This window comes from Monodelphis domestica, chromosome 7, assembly GCF_027887165.1.
Source record: "Monodelphis domestica isolate mMonDom1 chromosome 7, mMonDom1.pri, whole genome shotgun sequence".
Lineage (NCBI taxonomy): Eukaryota > Metazoa > Chordata > Mammalia > Didelphimorphia > Didelphidae > Monodelphis > Monodelphis domestica.
Window position 1 is genome coordinate 51,267,813 of NC_077233.1, and position 26,171 is coordinate 51,293,983.

At 38.9% G+C, this 26,171-nt stretch overlaps 1 pseudogene; it reads right to left on the minus strand.

The window, feature by feature from the left end:
* Window positions 1-1,328: 1,328 nt before the first annotated feature.
* On the minus strand, window positions 1,329-18,247 carry LOC130455586 (mRNA turnover protein 4 homolog; annotated as a pseudogene).
* Window positions 18,248-26,171: the final 7,924 nt, after the last annotated feature.

The following is a 26,171-nucleotide window of genomic DNA, read 5'->3' on the forward strand; positions in this document are numbered from 1 at the left end:
GGTAGGAAGGGACCAGGGTTATGAAGAGCTTTCAAAGTCCGAGAGAATTTTATAGTTGACCCTCAAAGTAATAGAGAGCCATCAGAATATATTAAACTAGGAGCAGATAACATGGTTAAAACTACACTTAAATATTCTCTAGTTACTTCTGCTTCTACTGACACTGTATATTCATGGAAGAGAGAGCCTCTGGTTTAGAGAGAAGGTGTTTTATCACAACTGTTGTTACTCTGCCATCTTGGTAAATTCCTTTATTTTGAACTAATTGTGTCAACTGGCTTTTTATTAAAGGTTAGTTCATTAGTTTGTGGTGAAGAGCCAGTTCCCAAACCCTTTCTTTCCCCTCCCTGACCCCTAACCCCAGGAGTCCCTGTCCCTACCCCTTCAGGAACTGATAACAACCCTAATTGATAACACCCTAGCCCCAGGAGTTCCTGTTCACTCCCCCCACCCAAGGAATTCCTCTGCACTCCTTCTACCACAAAAGTGTATAAAAAGCCTGCAAGCCCCAGACTCAGGGCTAGCCATTTTTAGTACTGAGCCCAAACTACAATTTGCTTAAATAAACTCCCTCTTGTGTGTTACATTGTTGGTCTCTGGTTTCATCTTTGGGATCAATAACCAGGTACTTCAGTGGTGGTCAGCATTCCCCCACATTATCATACTCTCCCTATTACCGTCATTCTGCATCTTTAGTTTTCATTATAATGACACCATTCCTGACTCCCATAGATCATCTCCTTATTCTCATTTCTCTCAATCTGACCTCCCCAATGTCTCATTCCAGATCTACTCACTCTTTCCACTGAGCTCCCTGAAATGCCTGTTCCATAGTTAAGAAACTTGTTTTTATCTTAAACATTTTCCTTTCTCATTTCTTCCGTCTTATTACACTCTCTCTGCCCTAATTCCCTCTTGATGGCACAGTCTTCCTGACCACACTTTAGGGAACTGGTTGCACTTCCATTCCTACCACCCAACTCAATGCATGTAATGAGGTGTTGGAATGTTCTGTTCCACCCTGCCAGACTGTCCCTCTATCATTCTCACTTAGGAACCTCTCCTTCTCTAAGGTTCACTTAATCCATATTTACCATTGAGTCAAGGTTGGGGTATCTATTATCTACTGAACCCCAGGACACTCTCTTTAAGGAGTAAATTACCTGGCTCACAGCCTTCTCTTCTTCATAATTCATGCCCTCATACTCTAGTATATATCCTACATCAATGTATATACTAATACACCTTCAAACACTCTAGCCTGCCAAGTCCCAACTTTGGCTACTCCCACCATATTGTGCCTTTACTCCTATTCACATGCCGATGACTCAGGCCTGCTCAGGAGTCAGAACAGTTCCCTCTCTATACAGCTGGTAATGGTAAATCGGTGCCACCACTTTTTTTGATGGCAGTAGTTAGTCCCAGCAACCCCTAGGTTGACAGTGAACGTTGCTTTGTCATCAGTCCAGGTATAATACATTTCTGTGTATTTATTGTTGACTTCTTTCTTAGTCCCATTGGTAAACCAGGGCTTGGCTTCACCTCTCAGCTTCTTACTGACTACTGTAGGTTGACCTTATTATATTGATCAATTGGACCTTGGCCCAAAGCAACGATTCCAACTTTGTTCTTGCCAAAGAAAATTTGACTGTGTTTCCAAGAATTCCTGATATCCTTCAATTTGCTATTCCTCATATTTGCCACAGAGAAGAGAAAAAAGGTTTTTTACATATTTCCATATATTCTCAAAGCTTTTCTATCAAGTTTTCATTGAGCCATAAGCCCTTCTTAATAGTCTTATTAAAGGAGTTTTCTTGTCATCCTTCAGCTTAGGTCTGACACTCCCAATATGTGCCCCTTTCTAGATATGCTTGGAAGGACTTCCTATTCTATGCATTTTCATTGTCTGTCCATCTTGCCTGGAACATTCGGCCTCCTCACATTTGCCTCCTGAATTCCCTGGTTTTCTTCAAATTTCAGCCAAAGTTTCGTTTTCTCCAAGAGATTTTTTCAAGTCCCTCTTAATACCAGGGTCTTCCCTCTGAGATTACCTCCAACTTATCCTATGACTTTTAAGTATATAATTGTTTTTTGCTTTTATTGTTTGTTTTTACTTTAAAAAAAATTTTTTTTTAGTCAGCAAAAATCTGGGGCAGAGCCAAGATGGCAGAGTAGAGGAATCACTCAGCCATGCTCTCCCAATATTCCCCTCCAAATAACTATAAAATAATGCTTCAAATAAAATTCTGGAGTAGCAGAGTCAATAAAAGGTCAGGAAGAGACATTCTTCCAGCCTAATACAATGTAGGAGGTGTGGAAGAGGCATGAAGAAAGAGGTTTTCCAGGACAAGCCAAGTATGCAAGAAACAAGCTGGGGACCTTATCTGCAAAATCAAGGTGAAGATTCCAAACAGAATGTTCCAGGAGGAGTCAGTTGAAGCTGGCCAGGGGCAGAAACTGGGACTTCGGCTCTCGCTCTAGGGTGTGACTGACCAAGAGAGAAATCTCTTCTCTGGATTCCTGACTAAAAGAGACTGGCTTTTTGACAGTCTGGACTTGAATTACTCAAGCAGAGATTATGTGACTGAAGAAAGAAGAAAGGAAGAAAAATACTTTTCCTTCATCTCTCTGGCTATCTCTGAGTCATAATTGTGACTGGACTGACAATTCCCACACCCTCCAAATTCTTCTTAGAGATTAGGGACACCCTCATCCCTCTCACCCAATCCCCATTCTGTTTGTTACCAATAAACCACTTTATGTGAGAAAAGAAGAGTAAAGAATATTCTCTGAAATCTCATGGTTCCCCTGGGTTACTTCTAGAAGGTGGCTGACTAAGACTAGGAAAGGGGAAAGGGAGGCAAAAGGGCTGGGTGAAACCTGGGAGGTAAAGGGAGGTATAAGGTAGGAAAATATCTTGATTTATTAGCTATTAGGGATCAATAGACACCTCCAGATTAATCCCCTCTAGCAATATCTATCTCTCAAGCAGCATCTCTCATCTATCCCCATTATAACTAGGCAGCCTCAGGTGTCCCCTAGTAGTAGCTCTCTAGCAAAGCCAAAGGATATACCAGTCACTACAACCAGAAATAGTTTCTCACAGGTCATCCATTTTATTACAGAGGTCAGAAAGAGATAGGACATTGGATTGGAGGTTGGTCCAGAACTCTTGTGTATATATATGTAAGTATATATACTTACCAGTGGTAAGTAGTGGTGACAGAAACAAAAGCAACCAAAGCTCTCAAGCCAAAGGTAGTAATGGGACCTGGAAACCTGTCAGAAAGAGATAACAGTGGGAGGTGGAGTCAAGATGGTGGCCTAGAAGGAGCAGAAATTCAGACCTCTGAATACCCTTCCTAACCGATCACAAACTGAATGTTCCTAGGGGACTGAAAATCAAACCTAACAACAAGACAGAGCCAAGGAACCCTCCTGCTGGACTCAATTCAAAAGGTACGTGCCCCCCCCAAAAGCCAGAATCTTAGAACACTTGGTTTTAAGGGGAAGGCAGAAGGAAGGTCCCAGGACCCCTCCCCCCACCCACCTAGAGCACTGAGCCTACAGCAGCAGCAGGAACCTCTGGGTGAGCAAAGGTGCTGGTCTGGAGGGTGTACTTTGCAGGCAGGGTGGTGCCAAGCTCAGAGAGTTGAACACAGACGGTGGTGAAGGAGCTGGAGAGGGAGAATAGAGCTGTAATCCTGGCCACAGCTGTGGAAATCCTCCATATTTGCTTCAGCCTTCCAGGAGGTTTTGGCCTCAGAGCACACCCAGCCCAACCCAGCTGAACTTAATCCCATCAAAAGTCTTCAGAACTCAGGGAAGCCCAGGCTCCACATCCCTCCCTCATTGACTGCTGGACTTTAATCCAATCAAAAGCCTCCAGAGGACAGGGAAGCTCAAACCCCAACAACACTACCCTACAGACTGCACCGAGAGATCTTCTGCCAAAGCTCCAAGAGGGGAGACTGACAAAATCCCCAAAAACCAAAAAATGAGAGGAGCAAGAGCACAGAAAAATATGGGGAGCAAAAATGGGGTGAATATGAGCAAACAACAGAAAAAGAAGAAAGAAATTACAATAGACAGCTTCTATACAGCAAATAGAAAGGGGGTGGGGGGAGGGAATCAGCAAATGATAAATCAGAAATCCCAGAGAATTGGATACAGGCTTTGGAAGAACTCAAAATGCAATTCAAAACACAATTAAGAGAGGCTGAAGACAATTGGGAAAAGAACTTAAAAACTAAGAAAATTCATCTGGAAACAGAGGCACTTGAACTAAAATGAGAAAATAGTGTCTTGAAAGCCAAAATCAACCAGCTAGAAAATGAGGCAAAGGAGATGAAAGATGAGGCAAAGAAGATGAAAGATGAGGCAAAGGAGATGAAAGATGAGGTAAAGAGGATGAAAGATGACCTCCATAGGAAATCAGACCAGAAAGAGAAGGATGACCAAAAAGCCAGGGATAAAATCCAGTCTTTAAGAACCAGAATACAACAACTAGAATTAAGTGACCTCACAAGGCAGCAGAACTCTATAAAACAAAACCAAAAGAATGAAAAATTTGAGGAAAATATGAAGCATCTCATTCACAAAACAGAGGATTTAGAAAATTGTTCGAAGAGAGACAACTGAAGAATCATTGGTCTACCAGAAGACCATGACAAAAGAAAAATCCTGGACACAATACTACAGGAAATTATTCAAGAAAACTGCCCCAATATTCTAGAACAAGAGGGAAAAGTGGAGATTGAAAGAATCCACAAATCACCTCCTGTATTTAATCCCCACCTGACAACACCCAGGAATGTTATAGCCAAATTCAAGAACTATCAGACCAAAGAAAAGATATTACAAGCTGCCAAGAAGAAGTCATTCAGATACCATGGAAAAACAGTGAGGATAACACAGGATCTGGCTGCATCCACACTGAAGGACCGAAAGGAATGGAATATGATATTCTGGAAAGCAAGGGAACTAGGTCTACAACCAAGAAACAACTACCCAGCAAAACTGACTGTATTCTTAAAGGGTAAAGTATGGTCATTCAACAAAATAGAAGAATTCCAAGAATTCCAAGAAGAAGACCAGACCTGAACAGAAAATTTGATGCCCAAACAAAGAACTCAAGAGAATCATCAAAAGGTAATTTTTTAAAAAGGGGAAAAAAGAAAAACAAAACAAACAAAAAAACCCTTTTTTAAAAAGAGACTCAATAAGTTAAAATGTTATGTATCCCTATAAGAAAAGAAGTCATTGGCAACTCTTAAAAACTGTTGTTATCACCTGAGCAGCTAGAAGTATTACACTTAGGGAACAGTGACAAACTGTATAGGATGAAAGGACAAGACATAAATAGGTATATGGATATATGCATGCATAAATACATATACGTGTGTGTGTATATATATATATATATATATATATATACAACTAGAGCTCAAAAAAGAAGTTAATACTAAAAGAAATGGGAAAAGAAACAAATGGGGGTAAATTTATATGTCACAAAGAAGCTCATGGTGGGAGGGGGGATAACATCAATACACTGGAAGGGTAAAGAAGTTGGAGATAGGAAATACTCAACTCTTAAGTGTATTGAAATTGACCCAAAGAAGGAAGAACAATCCAATCCATTGGGGCAGAGAATAGATTTGGACCCTGTAAGGAAGTAGAAGGGTAACAAATGGACTGATGGGGAGGGAAGCAGTACAAGGGAGGCAGAGAGTGGGGGGTAGTTTTAGAAAGACTGCAGGGAAAATAAGGGAGGAATAAGAAGGGAGGGGGGTAGAAAGGGAAGTAAAATAAGGGTAGGAATGAGGGCGACTGATTAAAAACAAACATTGGCGTAGAAGGAAATAGTGAAAGAAGAAAAGACAGGGCCAGGAGTAGAAATCAACATGCTGGGAAATACACAGCTTGTAATCATAACTCTGAATGTGAATGGAATGAACTCACCCATAAAACACAAGCAAATTCCAGAGTGGATTAGAATCCAAAACCCTACCATATGCTGTCTACAAGAAACACACACCAGGAAGGTAGATATGCATAAGGTGAAAGTAAGAGGATGGAGCCAAATCTATTGGGCATCAACTGATAAAAAGAAGGTAGGAGTCACAATCATGATATCTGACAAAGCCAAAATAAAAATAAATCTAATTAAAAGAGATAGGGAAGGTAATTACATCCTGATAAAAGGCAGTATAGACAATGAGGAAATATCCATACTCAACATGTATGTACCAAATAGCATAGCATCCAGATTTCTAAAGGAGAAACTAGAGGAGCTCAAGGATGAAACAGATAGAAAAACTATACTAGTGGAAGATCTGAACCTTCCTCTATCCGAATTAGATAAATCAAACCAAAAAATAAATAAGAAAGAGGTAAGAGAAGTGAATGAAATCTTGGAAAAATTAGAGTTAGTAGACACGTGGAGAAAAATAAATAGGGACAAAAAGGAATATACCTTCTTTTCCGCAGCACATGGTACATTCACAAAAATTGACCATGTATTAGGGCATAAAAACATTGCAAACAAGTGCAAAAGAGCAGAAATAATAAATGCAAACTTCTCAGATCACAATGCAATGAAAATAATCATTAGTAAGGGTACATGGAGAGGTAAATCAAAAATTAATTGGAAATTAAACAATACGATTCTCCAAAACAGGTTAAAGAACAAATAGTAGAAACAATAACTTCATTGTAGAAAATAACAATAATGAGACATCCTTTCAAAACCTATGGGATGCAGCCAAAGCAATACTCAGGGGCAAATTTATATCCTTGAGTTTATATATTAACAAGTTAAGAAGGGCAGAGGTCAATGAATTGGGCATGCAAATTAAAAAACTAGAAAGCAAACAAATTAAAAATCCTCAGATGAAGACTAAATTAGAGATCCTAAAAATCAAAGGAGAAATTAATAAAATTGAAAGTCAAAGAACTATTGATTTTATAAATAAGACTAGAAGCTGGAACTTTGAAAAAAATAAATAAAATAGACAAAGTACAAGTCAGTCTAATTTAAAAGAGGAAAGAATAAAACCAAATTGACAGTATCCAAGATGAAAAGGGAGACCTCATCTCTAATGAAGATGAAATTAAGGCAATTATTAAAAACTACTATGTCCAATTATATGGCAACAAATATGGCAATCTAGGTGATATTGATGAATACTTAAAAAAATATAAATTGCCTAGACTAACAGAGGAAGAAATAAATTACCTAAACAACCCCATATCAGAAGAAGAAATTGAACAAGCCATCAAAGAACTCCCTAAGAAAAAATCCCCAGGTCCAGATGTATTCACAAATGAATTCTATCAAACATTCAAAGAACAACTAATCCCAATATTATACAAACTATTTGACAGAATGAGCCAAGAAGGAGTTCTACCAAATTCATTTTACGACACAAATATGGTACTGATACCAAAGCCAGGCAGGTCAAAAACAGAGAAAGAAAACTATAGACCAATCTCCCTAATGAATATAGACACAAAAATCTTAAATAAGATACTAGCAAAAAGACTCCAGCAAGTCATCACAAGGGTTATTCACTATGACCAGGTAGGATTCATACCAGGAATGCAAGGATGGTTTAATATTAGAAAAACCATCCACATAATTGACCATATTAACAAGCAAACCAACAAAAATCACATGATTATCTCAATAGATGCAAAAAAAGTCTTTGATAAAGTATAACACCCATTCCTATTGAAAACACTAGAAAGCATAGCAATAGAAGGGCCTTTCCTAAAAATAATGAACAGCATATATCTAAAACCATCTGCAAATATCATCTGCAATGGGGATAAACTAAAAGCCTTCCCAATAAGATAAGGAGTGAAACAAGGATACCCATTATCACCTCTATTATTTAACATTGTACTAGAAACACTAGCAGTAGCAATTAGAGAAGAAAAAGAAATTGAAGATATAAAAATTGGCAATGAGGAGATCAAGCTATCACTCTTTGTGGATGATATGATGGTTTACTTAAAGAATCCTAGAGAATCAACCAAAAAGCTAACCAAAACAATAATTTTAGAAAAGTTGCAGGATACAAAATAAACCTGCATAAGTCATCAGCATTTCTATATATCTCCAACCCATTTCAGCAGCAAGAATTAGAAAGAGAAATTCCATTTAAAATCACCCTAGACAATATAAAATATTTAGGAATCTATCTGCTGAGACAAACACAGGAACTATATGAACACAACTACTTCTGAGTTAATACATGCAAAACCCTGATGCCCAAAACTGTTTTATATTATTGGACAAATGTATATTTCCTGTTTATGGCTTAGCCTGAAAATAAGAGGATTTGGTAATATACTGATTAATCACCATAACTTAGAGAGGACAATCACTAAGGTGACCTAGTAATAGAATAGGAAAGTTGGTCTAAGAAAAGACTTCAGAGTGATGTAGAATATTTCTATTAAGACCTACTGAATAAAATAGGTGATTGATGAAAAAGAGCCCATATTCTCTGAACTGTCATCTTTTGCATAGAAAGTAGAAATCCTTAGAGCCCAGATAGACCATCAAAATTTTAAAAGGTTTGGAAAATCCCAGACTGATGGTTCCTGCTCCTCCTGAAAGAGAATGGCAATACTTCAGCATCAAGGAAACCTAGGAAAGGAGTAGCTAAATCCCACATGTAGCAGAAATAAGATCTAACAGCCTAATAACCCAGTAAAGTAGAGCATCATATCTTGCATTTGAGTAGTATGGCACATTCACCTGTCCAACAAAGATATCATGCTCGTCATAAACTTCTTGAGGACAGACTCCCAAGAAAGAAAGGACACAGAAATGCACAGTTCTAGACTTCTGACTCTCCCTGGCCAGATACGTTCACTACATATATGCCTCCCTCCTAAGTAAGTGCCCACTTTTCTCCATGGAACTCTATGCACTGATGAGAGAGTATGCCCCAGGTTTGTTGGTAAAATGTATAATTGTTCTTTGAATTTTAAATGAATGCATTTGTTAAGAGTTAATTGTGTCATTTGGATGATTTGTTCATAGGAAACATAGTGATGGGGAATCAAGAACTTTAGGAGTAGGAATATAACTCCAATAGTTACCCCTAGAAAGACAAAAGTAGGTATAGCATCCATCCCTCTAAGGAACTCCAACCAGCCAGCCAGAGGTGAGGCTGGGATAGCATCTCTATAGATTTAACTATTAATTCTTTTCTAAACTGGTTTGCTCGTGTTGATATTGCCTTACCATTCCTTGCCTAGAAGAGTGAGCATACCTGTCTAATGTATTCCAGGAAGCCAAGGGAGAATTTGTGAAATGTAAGAATGCCTTGAAGATCAAGAAAAGCATTATATTTGGAATTAAGACATAGGTTCAAACCTTGAATCTGCCACCTGCTACCTGAGTGACCTTGTACAAGGAACTTGACCTATCTATCCCTCATAGAGTTAGAACAAAACAAAGACATCTAGTCCAATGTCTTTGCTCTTTAGTTAAGAATTGAAACTCAGGAAAATTAAATGACTTGCCCAAGGTCATTCAAGCTAGTAAATGTAGGAACCAGTTCAAATTCCAAGGCCCTTGCTCATTACATTATTCCAGTTTCCCCCCCAAATTAAATGAACATATTAGAATGAATGATCTGTAAGGTTTCTTCCAGGTTATAAATCCTATAATGTCTTAAACTATAATTACAGAAATAAATGAGATTGACATAGCATTCCAGTTCTCTGTGTATGCATTTGTCTCCTAGGAAAGGAAGCCTAGCAACCAACTCATCTTCATACTCAGACAACCTTCAATGAAGTCCTGAACTTTAATGTGTCAGGAGATCAACAACTCTGAGACTCCAAAAGATCACTGGAATGTATTGATTTCATATGCATCTATCTTATCTCTGATTCACAGTCAAGGGAGTAAGAAAAATGAGGGGGAAATAATCTACTGGCATATCAAAATCAATTACTGGAGTCAACTAGGGTCACTTTGGTAAATATGGTCATGAAACTCTGACATGGAAATCACTTTAAAAGACTGATATATATTAATTTAAGGTCGCCAAGGAATTCAGCTATGTAATTCCTAAATGAAAACTCAAGTCAGCAGTCAACCTTTTATGGAGTTTTTAATTACAAACAGGAGGAAGAAAGGTATTAGAGAGAGAGAAAGGGGAGAGAAGGGAATAGGGCTTAAATACCCCCTCTGCTTAGGCTGGGCCAAAGGCCCAAGCCCTTAGATAGCTGAGGCAAAGAAAAGAGATCAGTCCCTATCACTCACGTGACCAAAATGGAGAAACAGTCTCAGGGGCCTCCACCTCCAGCCTCCTTTAGAGCAAGCCCTCCTCTCAGAGCAAAACCTCCTCGGAGCAAAAACCTCCCCTCTCCTCAGACCCCGCTATCTTTAAGTCAACAATCTAAGTCCCCTCCCCTCAGTTCTCACATCTACCAATCACTGTCCATGTCTCCCCTGTGCCAATGGTGGCTCTAGCTTAACCCAGGACCGCCCAGAGGTCTGCCCCCTTTGCACATGTCTGTTGAAGGTCATATTCTCAAATAATTAAATCTTGATCTTTGCTGCAGCCCTTCCTAAATCCTGTTACTCTGAGAAGGGTGGAGATTGTAAGTTCCAAGACCTGGTTCTGTCATTCCAAGTATCTCTAATGTATCAATTCTAAAATCAATCATGAGTCAAAGAATTTCCTGTTCTATGCTTAAGTATAGGTCAAAGCCCTTTCCATTGTTTAGCGAAAGGTTTCTGTCCTAAAGTAGTCTTAAGTAGGGAGGAGAAGGATCCTCCCATGCCAAAGAGTTCACATTCCAATAGAGTTCTTACTATCAGTAGGAAATTTTTCAAGTATGAAATTTCCCAATGGGAAAATTTCCAACATTCATAAGTCTAAGAAATGTTAAGGTTTACAAAACCCAGCAAGTCATTAGGCTAACAAAACCAATTATTTTTTTCTCCTGATCTAGAGAGGCACTATAAGACAACTAGGTGGTACAGTGGATAGAGCAACAGGCCTGGAGTCAGGAAGACCTGAGTTCAAAACTGACCTCAGATACTTAACTAGCTGTGTGACCTTGGATGAATCACCTAACCTCTGAATGCCTAGGAGACAGCTAAATGACTCAGGAGATAGAGTGTGACACCTGGAGAGTCAAGAAAATGTGAATTCAAATCTGGCCTTAGATACTTCTTAGATGTGTGACCTTGAGAAAGTCATTTAACACTGTTTGCCTCGGTTTCCTTGTCTATGAAATAAAGTGGAGCAGAAATGGCAAACCACTCCAGTAGTTTTGCCAAAAAAAAAAAAAAAAACCCAAATGGGGTCATGAGGAGCCAAACATGACTGAAAAAATTGGACAAAAGAGAGACAGTGGGTGGTAACAGAAAGAACAAGTGATGTGAAGTCAGAATACCTGGGTTCAAATCTAGCTCTGTTACTTAATATCTGTGTGACCTTGGGTAAGTGACAGTCTCTCTGGGTCACAGTTTCCTGATCTGTAAAATGAGGGGATTGGATTAAATAATCTCTCTTGAGTTGCCTTCCAACACTAAACCTAGGATCCTATTGAAATCCTAGTAGGCTACATTCTTCAGTGCAAATGAGAGGATCTGGGCTTCAACTTTGGCTGCAGATACTGGGGATTTTTAGCCAGGACATGAATTAGAGAAAGCATGTTAGCCATCTGCAAGTATTTGAGGGGTTATCAGAAAGCCTTTGGAGGTGAAGCTGCCAAGAGACACATTTAGGCTGGCTGGAAGGAAGAATTTCCCGGCAATTAGAGATGTCCAGAACTGGAATTAGCTGCCTCATAACAGAATGTGCTCCTGAGTTCCTAAAGCAAAAGCTGGAAGTTCATTTGTTGGGGATGTTATCTAGAGTGTTCTTGGTTAACCACCAGTTGGGCTAGATGGCCTTTGAGGTCCCTTCCCCCTCTGAAATTCTGTGACTGACTCTGCCAGCACCAGGATGGTTATGGACATAGCAATGCCTTCCTGTTTTAACCCTTAACCTACTACCTACAGGAGGCTTGTCTACAACCTCTCTGCTGCTTGTACCTGTTCTCCCCTTCCATTTACATTGAAGAAACAGAGGGGGGGGGAGAGTGAGAGTGAGAGACAGAGACAGAGACAGAGACAGAGGCAGAGGGAGGAGGGAAGGAGAGTCAGAGACAAAGACAGAGGGGGGAAAGGAGGGAGGGAGGTAGAGAGAGAGAGAGAGAGAGAGAGAGAGAGAGAGAGAGAGAGAGAGAGTTGGAGAACAGAGAGAGAGACAGAGAAGACAGAGAGTTGACAGATACTCCAAAGATTTATATAATTGTTTGCATGTGATCTGGTCCTTTGGCTTGTGAACTCTTTGAGGACAGGGACATTTTTATCATTCATATTCCCAGTGCTTAGCACAGTACCTGGCACAAAGCAGGTGCCTAATAAATCTTCACCAACTAACTTGATCTTGTCATCTTTAGCATACATTCTTCCTCTGTGAGCCTCACTTTCCTCCTCTATAAAATGGGGATGGGAAATATTCTTTAAGGTCCCTTTTGGCTTTAACAGTCAATAAGTCTATGAAGATCCTACTGGTCCAAAAAAATAATAGGTTCTGATGGGCTCCAACCTCATTCAAATTGTGACTCTGTCATATACAACCCCTATTTATATAGTAGCCTTCTATCTTCATTCTTTCATTCAGGCCTTCTCCTGATGACTAGAATGCATTCCTTTCTCTTTTCTGCTTATTGAAATTTTCTCATCAAATCCAGTGGGATACATTCTTTTTGTGGACCAGAATTATTTTTCATTTGTCTGTATCTCCAGTGCCTGGCACTCTACTGTCTCCCCCCAAATTTCAATATCCAACTGAAAGGGTTCTCCTCTCCTCAAATTTCCCTGGATAAACTAATTTCTTCTTTATTCCAATGCACCGTCTCATATCATATCTGTCTGTGTATCTATCACATAATCCTAGTAAACTACAAACAAGGGTATATTCTTTTTTTTTTTAACCCTTACCTTCTGTCTTTGAATTGATACTGTGTATTGCTTCTAAGGCAAAAAAGCAGTAAGGGTTAGGCAGTGGGTATTAAGTGACTTGCCCAGAGTTACACAGTTACAAAGTGTCTGAGGTTAGATTTGAATCCATGACCTCCCATCTTTAGACCTGGCTCTCTATCAGCTGAGCCACCCAGCTGACCCTGTCCTTTTTTTTTTTTAAAGGACAAAGCTTTACCCATAGTTTGCTGGTTGATCAATAAATCTTTGTGGAATTGAATATTACAAGGAATACATTAACTTCAAAATTCATCCTCACATCCATTTGTTTGCATAATCCTTACAATTTTATCAGGTTAAAAAAAGATTTCACCAAAACCCAAGATGAGAAGACTGAGGAACTATCAGGGTTAAGGATTTTGCCTACAGCTAAGAGAGCCAGTTCTCCTGATTCCCATTCCAGGCTCATCTGTTTTATCTGTATCAGCCTCTTACTTCTAGTTTCCCCTTTCTTCAATGCTATTCTGATGCCAATGACTTGGGCAGATAAGTTCAATAGAGGACCTTAACTTCTAGATCATTGAAGGAGGGAGGTCTTCAGTGGTTATAACTTAAGGAATCCAAATCTCCAAACCATAGGTCAAAAGTGTCATAAAGAGTGAAAGAAAAAGTCTTCAAGAAGGTGGGAGAATCTCCCCTTTAGAAGTAAAGGGGGGATTTTCTCCTCTTCTCTGACCAGCTTCCATTCTCATCACCTTTCAAGATCTAATCAGGCTCTTTTGCCCCCCTGCTTGCACTCCTCAGATGTCTTATTTCCTACCCAGCTGCTCTATTTTTGGACTTCTGTGACTTATCTACAATCCCCCACTCACCAAGTACCTCTCCTGCTTTCTTCAGCTTCTTTTGTGTGTTGTCTTCCACAACTGATTGTAAGTTCCCTGAGGGGAAAAAAGTGGCTTTTTTCCCCATATTTGTATCCTCCACATTTGGCAGAGTGCCTGACCCATAGTGGGCACTTTAAAAATGTTTACTGACAAGCCACATTGTGGAGTCTCCAGCAACAACAACAACAACAACAAAAAAAGAGAATGAGGATGAGCCTTGAACGGTAAAAAAAAAAAAAAAAAAATATATATATATATATATATATATATATATATATATATATATATATATTCCCCACAGATATATATGCCAGGGTCTAGAGGTAGGTTTAATCAATTACATTTCGACAGACATTTATTAAGTACCTTTGTGCCAGATCTTGGACCAGGCTTTAGGGAAGAGGGCCAAAATGAAATAGTTCCTGCCCTTAAGGAATTTATATTCCTTGAAGGGATTATGATGGGAAGAAGGAGAAAGAAGAAGAGGGGGAGAAGGAGGAAAAGTTTGCTAGCATTTCCATAGTGCCACCAGGCATTAAAAGGACTTTGCATGCTAGACTGTTTGCTTGTCACAATTCAGGCTAATAGAGGTTAAATAATTTGCTATGGTCACAAAGCTAGGAAAAACTGAGGCAAGATTTTGACTTAGCATTTCTTGGCTCTGTCTTGAACTCTATCCACTATATCACCTACCTGCCTAAATAAGTACACACACACACACACACACACACACACACACACACACACACACACAAAGTACATATACATATAAACACACACACACACAAATAAGTAAATGTGTATATATGAACATGTACATATATACGCATACATGTATACATATACCACATACATATACACACTCTCTTTGGGAAGAAGCATACATTGTCATTTTTCTTTTTCAAGCTCTTACCTTCTGTCTTCCTATCAGTTCTTTTTTTTTTTTTGACCCTTACCTTCTGTCTTGGAATCAATACTAAATGTTGGTTCTAAGGCAGAAGAACAGTAAGGGCTAGGCAATGAGGGTAAAGTGGCTTGCCCAGGGTCACACAGCTAGGAAGTGTCTGAAGTCACATTTGAACCTAGGACCCCCTATCTCTAAGCCTGGTTCTCAATCCACAGAGCCACCTAGCTCTCCCTTAGTACCAATGCTAAGACAAAAAAAAAATGGTAAGAGCTAGGCAAACGAAGTCAAGTGACTTATCTAAGGTCACATAGCTAGGAAGTGTCTGAAGTCAAATTTGAATCCAGTACCTCCTAACTCTAGTCCTGGCACTCTGTCTACCATGGTACCTAGCTGCCCCCAAAGCACATATTTTCCAAGGAGCTCAGACCCACTTTCAAGAAGAGCTGAAATTCCAAAGTATTATGGACCCTGGCAATAGGAGGATGTTTTCTTGCTAACCTAGTCCTTTAGGTTTTGCCATTTTTGCAGTGTAATATCTCAACAACCTGACATTTTCCCAAGCAGGGGCAGCTAGCTCTAAGGCGCTGTTCAGCCCCTATGGTAGGTGTGAAGGCAACAACAACAGTATCTGACCTTCATGGCCCTCCACGCTCCTGAAGGGACCCAACAGAATAGCATCATTTCCAAATGCAAAGTGGGGATGCTCAGATGAGCAATGGAAGGGATGTGAAATAGCAGAGGCTAAAGAAATGAATCCTTCTCACCTCCTGTTTGCAGAGCGCATTGATTTATGTCTGTTTCCTGAGTCAGAAGTGCCTTCCAATTGGTTCCATTACATCAAGTCATTATGGCACATCTTTCCAACTCTAGTTGTCACCTTCTCATGGCTGCTGCTCAACCACTTACAAAGGGAATATTAGAGTCTAGTAACAGATCATTGAATGTTATTGTGAAAAAAGGACCTCCAAGATTCTCTAACACCAGGGATTTTTAACTATTTTGGCATCATGGACTCCAGGAGAAGTGTGGTAAAGCCAATGGGCCCTTCTCAGAATGTTTTTAAATATACAAAAATACATGGAGGGCAGCTGGGTGGCTCAATGGATTGAGAGTCAAGTCTAGAGATGGGAGATTTTGAGATCAACCCTGCCTTCAGATACTTCCTATCTGTATGACCCTGTGTGAGTCACTTAAGCCCCATTGTCTAGCCCTTACCACTCTTCTGCCTTGGGACCAATTGACAGTATTGCTTACTCTTCTGAGTACTGAATACATTCAACTTGTAGTTTTCCCGCTTCTACTCTGCCATCTTGTTTCCTGAGTTATGACTTCTTAGATAAAAAGTGAGTCATCAAGTTAGAAGGCTCTCATTTTAGCCATTCATCTACAGCTACTGCAGCTGAAGGGCAAAGGAAGACAGCAGCAGCAGCAGAGGAAAGAACACCCAAAGAGAAGGGAAAGTAGGAGAGGGGGCTACAAAAACTGGGTTCTGGCTACGGCAATTAGAGAAAGCCAGCCGGAAACGGGCTTTGGCTGAATCCACTTGTAGTTTTCAAAGACATAAACGGTCAAGTCCACAAGGTTGTTGCAAGGCATAAGTAAAATACACAAGATTCAAAGTACTTTAAATGTTAAGATTCCATATGTACAGAGACTGTTGTTGTTTATCGTGATGTATGAAGGTTTTGTCTAATTCTACAAGTCTTCAGTGCTGATGGGCAGAGGGAGAGAGGGGCCAGGGAAGGGACAAAGTTGGAAATCACTCTAGTCAAAGCCTCTCTGCAAACACAATCTCAAGACTTCTAGGAAGTGCAAATGGCTTTCTCTCTGCCAATTACATGTTGCCAGTTTCTATGTTAGTTATTTGTCTGGTACAGGAAATGTCCCAAGAATGGGTTATTAGCAGTCATTTCCTGGTGGTGCCTGTGTCCCCATGTGTCCCTTGCTGGGTCCCAAGCAGACTGCAGTACATCTCAGAAGCCTTCAGGAGGGTCAGAGATAGAAGCAGCCTCTAGGAATAGGATGGTCCACTATGTGGAGTGTACTAGGGGGGTCAGGAACTAAAGTTTGAAGGGTCTAAGAAAGAGAGGGGGACAGATAAAAAGAAGCACTACTTCCTCCCTTAGATAGAGCTACACAAGGGAAGTGGAGAGATTTGATCAAGGTTCAGAGCTGAAAGGTAAAGAGGAAATCTCCTTCAGTCGCTAGTTTCTGGCTTCTTCCCTTGATAGATATTATCCTGATCCCCTTAGTACATTAGATGAATAAGATGTTCAGTTTCTTCTGGATTAATAAGATCTATTTATTCTTTTGGTATTTAGAAATGGTAGGTTTAGGGTAGAGGGAAAATTAGGAACTCCTTAATTTCTATTTTGACCTGAATTCTCCTCAGGGATTGAGGACTCAGGTCTAGGGATTCAGGCTGTTGTATTTTCCTGATATAGAGAGATGCACAGTTATTGAAGAGATCAATTGAAAATCTTCTTGGGTGGATAATCTCTTATCTTCCCTAAAGGGAAACGTCTCTATCCACCACTACTGAGGAAGGATGGCTAATCTGATTTCTTCAGATAGATGAGGGATCACAGCAGGTTGAGCTCAGCAACATGCTCCTCTCTCTTCCAGTTCAAAAGAGAAGAAGAACCCCTCTCTAACTGCTCATCTCCTTTTCTTGGCTAGAGGTTCTAGCCCCATCCCCCGTTGACAGCAAAATTCCATTCTCTTCCTGCATGAGGTTTTCCTGCAAATCAAGTCCTTGCAATGCGGTCTATAACTCTCTCATCCACTGGAATTCATTAGTCCACTCAGAGATTCCAGAAAATAAAGATGTCTTTCACTCCATCCCTACCCTGCGGTGAGCTAACCACTGAGTTCGTTGATAATACATAAACCAACCTGATGGACAAAAGATATTGAGAACTCATGTGACCCCTCTCTACTATCACCATAAGTCCAAGTTGTTGGTTCTGGTCCTGGCAGATAAAAAAGCAGGTACCTAAGAGAGACAAACGAAACCATAGCCACAGCCCCGGAAAATAGCTAAGGGAAGGGGTGCTTTATGCCTGAGAGAACAAAGAACAAAAACTAGAGCTTTTTTGAATTGTACCAATCTTTCCAAGCCACATGGTCAACAAAATGGAGGACTAGACATTTACTCCAGTTCCCTCTAAATCTCAAAAAAAAAAAGAGGAATTATGCATCCAACAAAAAGAGGAATGATGCAGTCAAGACAGAATAATTACAGATGTTATCACATGACAAGAAGCAAGAAACCCCAAAGATTTTTTAGCTTTATGAATTAACAGTGGAGATAGTTGATCTTTAGTGCACTTACTCAGCACTCTTCCTCAACCAGTTGCCACACTCCAGCAATTTATAAAAATCAATCCATGGACTAGTGTTTCGGTACCCAGTCAGGGACTTCTGTCCTGTTATAGTCTGCTGGTCCATCCTCCCTTGCACATCCCCTCACAACCTTTGCAACAAGCAACAGGACTTAAACTCTGCCCAGTCAAGTGAAGAGGAAAAGTCAATGGAGAGGGGAAATTACAATTTCCTTCTACATGGGATGGATTCTAGGCTAGGGAACCACAAGCTTGCAGAGTCTTTGACCAAACCCAACTACTCACCCAGTCCTCCTCCAATCTTGCAAAGCCAGAATGAAATGAATTGAGGAGGGGGCCAATTTGTTAATTTGACCAGAAGAAGTGGAGCCAGTTCTATACCCTCCCAAAGTTACCCAGAGAAGGGAGCAAGATTAGTGAAAAAGAAATTACCCAAGGTAGGAGAAGGTTGAGAGAGATTTTAGATGTAACCCCACTGAAGAGAGAGATATTGAAAAGAAAGAGACAAGGATACATAAGGGGGGGGGGGGAGACTGAAACTACCAAATATCTCAGAAGGGAGAAAATTCAATTAAAAATCCAGAACATAAGCAAATAAATCAGCAAAAAGATACTAAAATTAAGGGAGTACCAATACAAAGAGATTACAAACTTCTCTAAACAAATACTGTAAAACAAAGGAAATTAAACCAAAACCTGCTGACATAAAGAACCCTACAGATTCCCAAGAGGGCATGCATGAAGCAACAACAGGAATTTTCAGAATGGTTTAGAATCTTGAGAGAAATTAGAAGAAAACCAAGGCCAGTATCTATGGTATGAATAGCAGAATAGTGGAACTTGAATTCACGGTGGCAATTCTCTCTGAAGAAGCAAAAGAACAGATTTGGAATACAAATCTACAAATTAAATGACAACCTGGAAGAAGAGAATCAAAAAGCAATAAAATTAAATGATCTCTACACAAACAAAGCACATTGATCTCAAAGACAGGATGCATGAAGATAAATTAAGGATTATTGACCTTCCAGAAGAATATAAAAAGTCAAAGACACTGACCACTGTAATGGAAGAAATAATGCAAGAAAAGTGCAAGAAGTTCTGATAAAGAAAACAGAACATTAAGCAAAAAAATCTATAGATTTGTCTCCAAAAAAAAATGAAAAAGAAATGTTGCTATAAATAAACAAGTCTAGGGAAGAAGATCTAGCCACTTTTAAATATACCAATTATGAGAAGGTCAGATAAAGAAAGATAAACACAGAGGTTTGGAGAATTCCTTTGTCGCATCAAAGGCTAAACACTTGGATTCATCGATTTTTGTAACCGTTTCTATTTAGAATAGAGGTGCATTTGGCCCATGAGCAATATATGCCTATTTTTATAAGTACTATGCATTTATAGTTGGGAGAAAATGTAAAGGTCATGTAGTCTATCCCCTTCATCTTGCAGATGGAGAATTTTCAGTCCATTAAAGCTGCTACTTTGGGGTAAGGAAATCCTTTCTCAGCTTCCATCTCAAAGCATCTCATGATGCAGTTTACTTAAAGTAGACCTCTTTCCTTTTAGAGGAGAAAGAAAACAGTGTTCTATAGTATAGAGGCTACTGGATTTAGATTCAAAAGAATGTCCTTCTAAATTTTTCAATATTATCCTTTGATCCTATGATACTATGATATGGGTTAAAATTCCTCTCTACTTGTTATTGTGTCTGAGTCTTCTTGACCTCATTTGGGATTTTCTTGGCAAAGACATAGGAGTGGTTTACCATTTCCTTCTCCAGCTCATTTTACAGATGAGAAAACTGAGGCAAACAGGGATAAGTGATTTGCCCAAGGTCACAAAGCTAGGCAGTCTCTGAGGCTGGATCTGAACTCAGCTTCTTGATTCCAGGTTTGTCTATCTATCAACTCTAAGTGTACCACTTAGCTTCCCAAAGTAATTAGTGGTAGTATTATTACTCCCATTTTGTAGATAAGAAAATGGAGGCTATGAGGCATTGAATGATGTCCCAGGGTCACACAATTGAAAATTGGGAAAGCTGGAATTCAAGGCTAAAGATCACAAAATTTTATATAATCACAGAATTTCTGAACTTGAAAGTACTTCAGAATCCTCCAGTTTAGTTGGTACAGATAAAGAGATCATTGTCATCCACCTTTCACTTATGACCTCTAGTGAGAGAGGGAGCTCCCTGCCTCAAAGATAATACATTTCACTTTGAAATAGCTATAATTGTTAGGCAGTTTCTCCTTACCTTGAACCCAGATGTCTTTCTCTGTCTCTGACTCTGTCTCTGTCTATCTATCTGTCTGTCTGTCTCTTTCTTTCCAATTTCTACCCGTGACTCCCTACCAAATGGAGCAAATTTAGCCCTTTTAAATACTTTAAAATGACGGCTATAACCTGCCCCCAAGTCTCCTTAGTAAAGCAGAGCAAATTTATACACTGGCCTTGCCTGAGAATGTGTCTCATTCTCACCTCTTGTCTGTCCCCTCTCTACCAGGAGGTGAAAAGCATATTTCATCTTCTTACTCAGTTATAATTTAATACTTTGATTCTACAGGTAAGGAAAACTATGGCTCACAGGCATTAAGTGACTCATTCACTCACTCCAAGGAGAACAGGTAGGAAGTTTGTTTCACAGGTAGGATTTGAACCCCAGTCTTTTGACCTCAAAGTCATTCTTCTTTCTCCTGTATCACTGTCCATAAACATTTTTCAGATATCTTACTTTGAGAGAGATACTTAGTATGCACTACAAATACTTAGTGCTTTTAGAACTGGATTAAATTATTTGGAATCTGATCTCCTGTTGTATGATCTCCAGACCTGCTGCCATCTTGAGAATGGATAGAACAAGGGACTTGAAGTCAGGAAGACCTGAGTTCAAATTCAACCTCAGATGACCTGGGAAAAGTTGTTTAACCACTGTTTGCTTCAGTTTACTTATAGGTAAAATGGGAATAATAATAGCACCTGCCTCCCATGGGCTGTTGTGAGGATAAAATAAGATAACATTTGTAAAGCACTTTGCAAATCTTAAAGTATTATGTAAATGATAACCATTACTATTGTAGATATTGTGATTTTTATTATCCTAATCAGCCATGGAAACTCTCTAGCTAATCAATGTCCTTCAAAAGATATTTTACTCAGAAGTATCTATCTTTACAATACTTCTATTTTTTGTGCATTTTTGAGTCTGTTTGCTAATATTTTTCTCTCTATTCACAATGATTTCTTTTAGGTCAAGTCCTCTTTTCTTTCCCATCTTAATTGTTTCTCTTGGTATCTTCAAAATTTCATTATTGAGAGTTTCCCATCTGACCCAGTTCAATTGCTTTGTCCTATAGAATGTTTGTCTATAAGACCCCACTTATCCCTTCTCTGAACCTTATGACATCTGTTCTCTAAAAATATCTATGGTATTTGATTTTTCTTCTCCTCTACCAAAAATTCTAAAACTAAGTGTTCACTTATCCCCAATGTTTCCCTCATTCCTCTTTTAGTCATCAAAATTGCTTTGATGGTCAGAAATGGCTGCAGGATAGCATTTGCATTTATTTCTTCCATGACTTTTTGAAGGACAAAATTAACTTTAATCCAAGTCAAGAATTTACTAATTATTCCACTTACAGAAGGGAAGCTCCAGTAGATCAAAACTAGTTGAACTCTTTATTCCATTTCATGATTGTCTTCCCAAATTCTGTAAACTTTTCTTGCACCTAAGCAGAGTAAACATATTTTCATAGCAATGCCAATTTCTTTTCTGCCTCTTTTGATCTTCCCTCAAAGCTCTCTACCATATTTTTATCACTCTGGCTCCTAGATTTCTTTATATGAATATATATTCTTATGTTCAATGCATTTCTACCCTACCTCTCACTCTGTATTTTTTCAATTCATTTAGAATAAATTTTATCTTTCTAAGGCAAGATCCCAGTCACAGATTCTATACTTTCAAGTTTCGGTGATGCTTATAAAGTCAATTTTCCTCCTGTTGATACAGGAATTTGTGAATTTGTACCTGGATATATTAATCCATGAGCTTAACTGATGACTTCTTTCTTGTATTTCTCCCTTTTGAACACCTCTACTGCAATTTCTTCAAATTTTGAAGCTATTGTCTATGGCATCTAGGTTGGCAGATATGCACAATGTTCTCATCATTTGTGCTGATTAGCAGCAGTAACTACTATTCAAATAGCCAAAGCATGTAGATAATCATTAGGTAGTCTTCTCAACTCTTGTCATTTTTTTCAAAACATCTGGCTCTTGATCTCCCTAAGTTTTTTTTTTTTCCCAATTCTGTTTCACTGAGGATGGATAACTTCTGTCTTGAGACTTGCCTTGTGAAATTCACACACTTCACTGATTTCTGATATGGATGTGCTTAGTTTTTCTCATGACTATAATCTAGGAAAAAATCTCTGTTTTTTTGTACCCAGTTTTTCATTCATCCTATGGTCTATTCCCTAGCTGTGCCCCTCTACTCTTCCCTGTACACTTCTCCTTTTTATTATTCCTTATCTATAACCCAATAATATGTGAAATACTTAGTTATAGGCTAGAAACATCAAATGGATTTGGTATCATCAGTGGAAAGGAAAACTGAATCAACCTTTGGGCCTTTCTGCCACTCAGGTGAAATGGACAGCAGTTAGAATATTGGAGGGAAGATATTGACAATGATGACAGTTGGTGGGGGGAGGGATGACTGGAAGAGTGACAGTTGCTCTCGAGGTCTCTCTTTCCTGGCCCTCAGACTAGAAGGAACGCTCTCTCCCTGTCTCTGGATATAAGTACTTCCATTCCAGATTTTTCCCAACTATGTGCTCTACCTGGATTCCTGTGATCATGTCATTGGAAAAAAAAGGATTTAAGGGGAGTGGTTTGAACTGTAAGGCTGGTTTAGGGCATTAGCCCAAAGAGACATGCCCAACCAGCTCTGAAAGTGAGAACTTTTCCTCCTTTTGCTGTCTACTGATAAAGACTTTGAACTTAAGAAAACTCGCACAGATTAGCATAGACAGGAATAAAAGAAACCCTCCACCAGCCTGCAAGGCCTGGCCTCAGCTCAAAAGCTGAGAGAGTCTCAAATCCAATCTAGGGAAATCCCAATTCCCTCTTCCCTGATACCTCCCCAGTCCAAAGTTGTTATTAAATTCATCTTGAATTAAATAACCTGCAGTCAGATAAGAGGACTGTCATTTCAGGGGGACATAGAGGGAGCTGAACCTAAGGACAGTCATTCAATCATAAATGATCCTTATCAGACCCCTGCCAGGTAACCTTGGTCCAGGGGGGGACTTGTCCCTCAGGGGGGGGGTACATGCTTACCTGCTCTGAGGTATCTTCAACATCAATCAATAGAGAAGACATCCCCTCAGGTGATCAGAGTTGGCCCATCGGGAACCCCATTTTTCAAAGATAGACTCTCAACAGGGGGTGTCTCTCTCCTTTTACTTCACTAGCATCCATATTCCCTCTATCCCTTCAACTCCTCCATTCCCTGTTACAAAACCTTCCTGATCCCTTGTACTTCTTCAATCCCTATAAACCCTTTAACTATTACAGTTTTGGCAGAACTAGCTAGGTTTTCCAACCTACTTTGCCAAGAATTTGGGAAAAAGAATTTCAGAGAAATCAGGCCTATATACATTTCAAAAGCCTGTGTGACTGTGAAAAGTAGCCATTTTGAGAGCAGTGTTGAATGCAGCTAATCTGCCTAGCAACACCACAGACAATAAGAAACCACTCCTTTTGAAGGAAGAACTCTTAAAGGGCCAGATTTAAAAACATTTTTCTTCATTTGCAAAAAGTTTTTCAAGACATAAGACAGCAAAAAAATTATTACTTGCCATAGGTTATCTACCTTGATTGGACATTTCTTTTATATGGTTTACAACTTATTTTTTGTCATGATTCCAGATTATATTTATTTTTTGCTTAACATCTATAAAAGCTTTCAATGGCTGAAGATTAGTGTAGATTGCTTGCTTGCATTCATTCCCACATATGCTGGAGCATGATTCTCCTTAATCCAATTATACTATGGCCTGAAAAAAGTATGCATCTAATTCATGGGGAAAAAAGCAAAAGACAATGAAATGGCTGTGATGATTTTAGCCATGAGGGAGGAGATGACACAGCTAAAGCAAATGGTTAAGCAACTAACTGAGGAGAAACAAAGTTGCAAAGATATTAACACACAATAAGACATACCTAAAAATAACAATGTAACTGAGCAAGAAAAGACAGATGGGGCTAAAGGGGGAATACCAATATTGCCACAAAGAGATCAAACAAGCCAGAGAGCGGCATAATTCATATGAAAACCCATAAGCTGTTTATAGCAGCAGACCTAGAAAGTCTGAAAAAAAAAGGAAGCCTTCCTGGTTTTCAGAGCCTGTGTGATATTTGAAAGAATTTAAAAGAGCAATTAGGCTTTATGATCCAAATTTCCAGGACACTTAAATTCTTCTCACAGAATTATTTTCAAAAAGTGAAAAGCAACAATTTATTGATGAAACTAGAAACTATCCAAATTTAACATTATGGCTAGAGGAAGGAACAGACTTAGAGCTATCTAATAATGCAAATCTGCATTATCTAAAAAAATACCAAAGAAGATCTATTAGAGGCAATGAAAAGTTTTTTTTCAAAAAGAGCAGATACTTGAGGACAATTTGAGAAATTGAGACAGAAGAGTAGGGAACATCCATCAAAATTCCTCAATAGGCTGATTGAAGTAGCAGAGGATGTGCTTGGATTTGAAAATTTAAATGAGCAAAATCTCTAAAACATAAGGAGACAACTTGTGAAAGGTAGTAATACACCTATTAGATCATATTTTAAACTTTAATGCCCAGACTGGGAAACACTAAGTCTGGAAGATTTAAGAAAAACTGCAACTTACATATTCACAGGTCATAAAGAAATCCTAAATGAAAAAGATGAAATAATAAAAGAGCTTAAAACCAAGCTCAAGGAGACAAATAGCACAATTAAGCAAAAAGAAATTGAGGAAATAAAAAAATCTAGCCACTCTGCAATCATACAAACCCACAAGAAATTACACACAAAACAATCAAAGGAGAAATAAACCCAAATGTTTCCTATGTGGGAAATTGGGACACATAGTTTGTGACAACTATTTAAAGGCACAATTAGTCCAATCTAATAATAAAAAGAGATCCTAGAAAAGCAACATAAAGTATAGCAACAATACAAAACAAATATAAAATGTTGCAATTGTAATTGCAAGAATTCATTGCAAGCACCAATTTTAGAAACCATGGAGAGATACATCCAACAGGGAGCAAAACCACATCATTCAGAAGTAGTCTCAGGTGCTGCCAAACAATGTCAGTTATGTAGCCAGGTGCATGGGGTAGCATCAAAATGGAAAGATGGGAAAGGAAATGGGGAAAATGAAAAGGAAGGAGACTACATGCAAATAGAATTTGGGGGTCCAAAAGCACAAAATAAAACTAAAGAGCAGATAGAAGAAGAAATTCAATTAGATAATGATGTAACAGAGATTAGAGAGAAAATTTTTGGAACAATGGAACAAGATACAAAGAAAGGAGGAGGAACAGATCTGGCAACAGCCTGTAACACACAAACCTTAAACTTATTAGGATATTTTATAACTTTAAAAGCAAAGAACACGAAAGATTAGATCCAAGCAACAGTGAATTGCAACATGTCTCAACACAAGACAAAAGTAACTTAGCAGAAAGGAAAGAATATACTTTAGAAAGTACAGAACAAATGGCAAAAGCAAGAGCAGAACCATATGAGACACAAATAGTAGAGGGTTCTAAAGATTCTAAACAAACTGCAAATGAATTAATTGAAGCACATGAGCAAACAACAAAATGGTCCAAGGGGGAGGAAAATGTAATAACAGAGATAATTCAAATTAGTAGACCTCCTAGAGACAATGACACTGAAAGCAGGGATGATATTACAAGAGAGCATACCAATGACATAATAGAAAAGTCAACCTTAAATCCTTATGT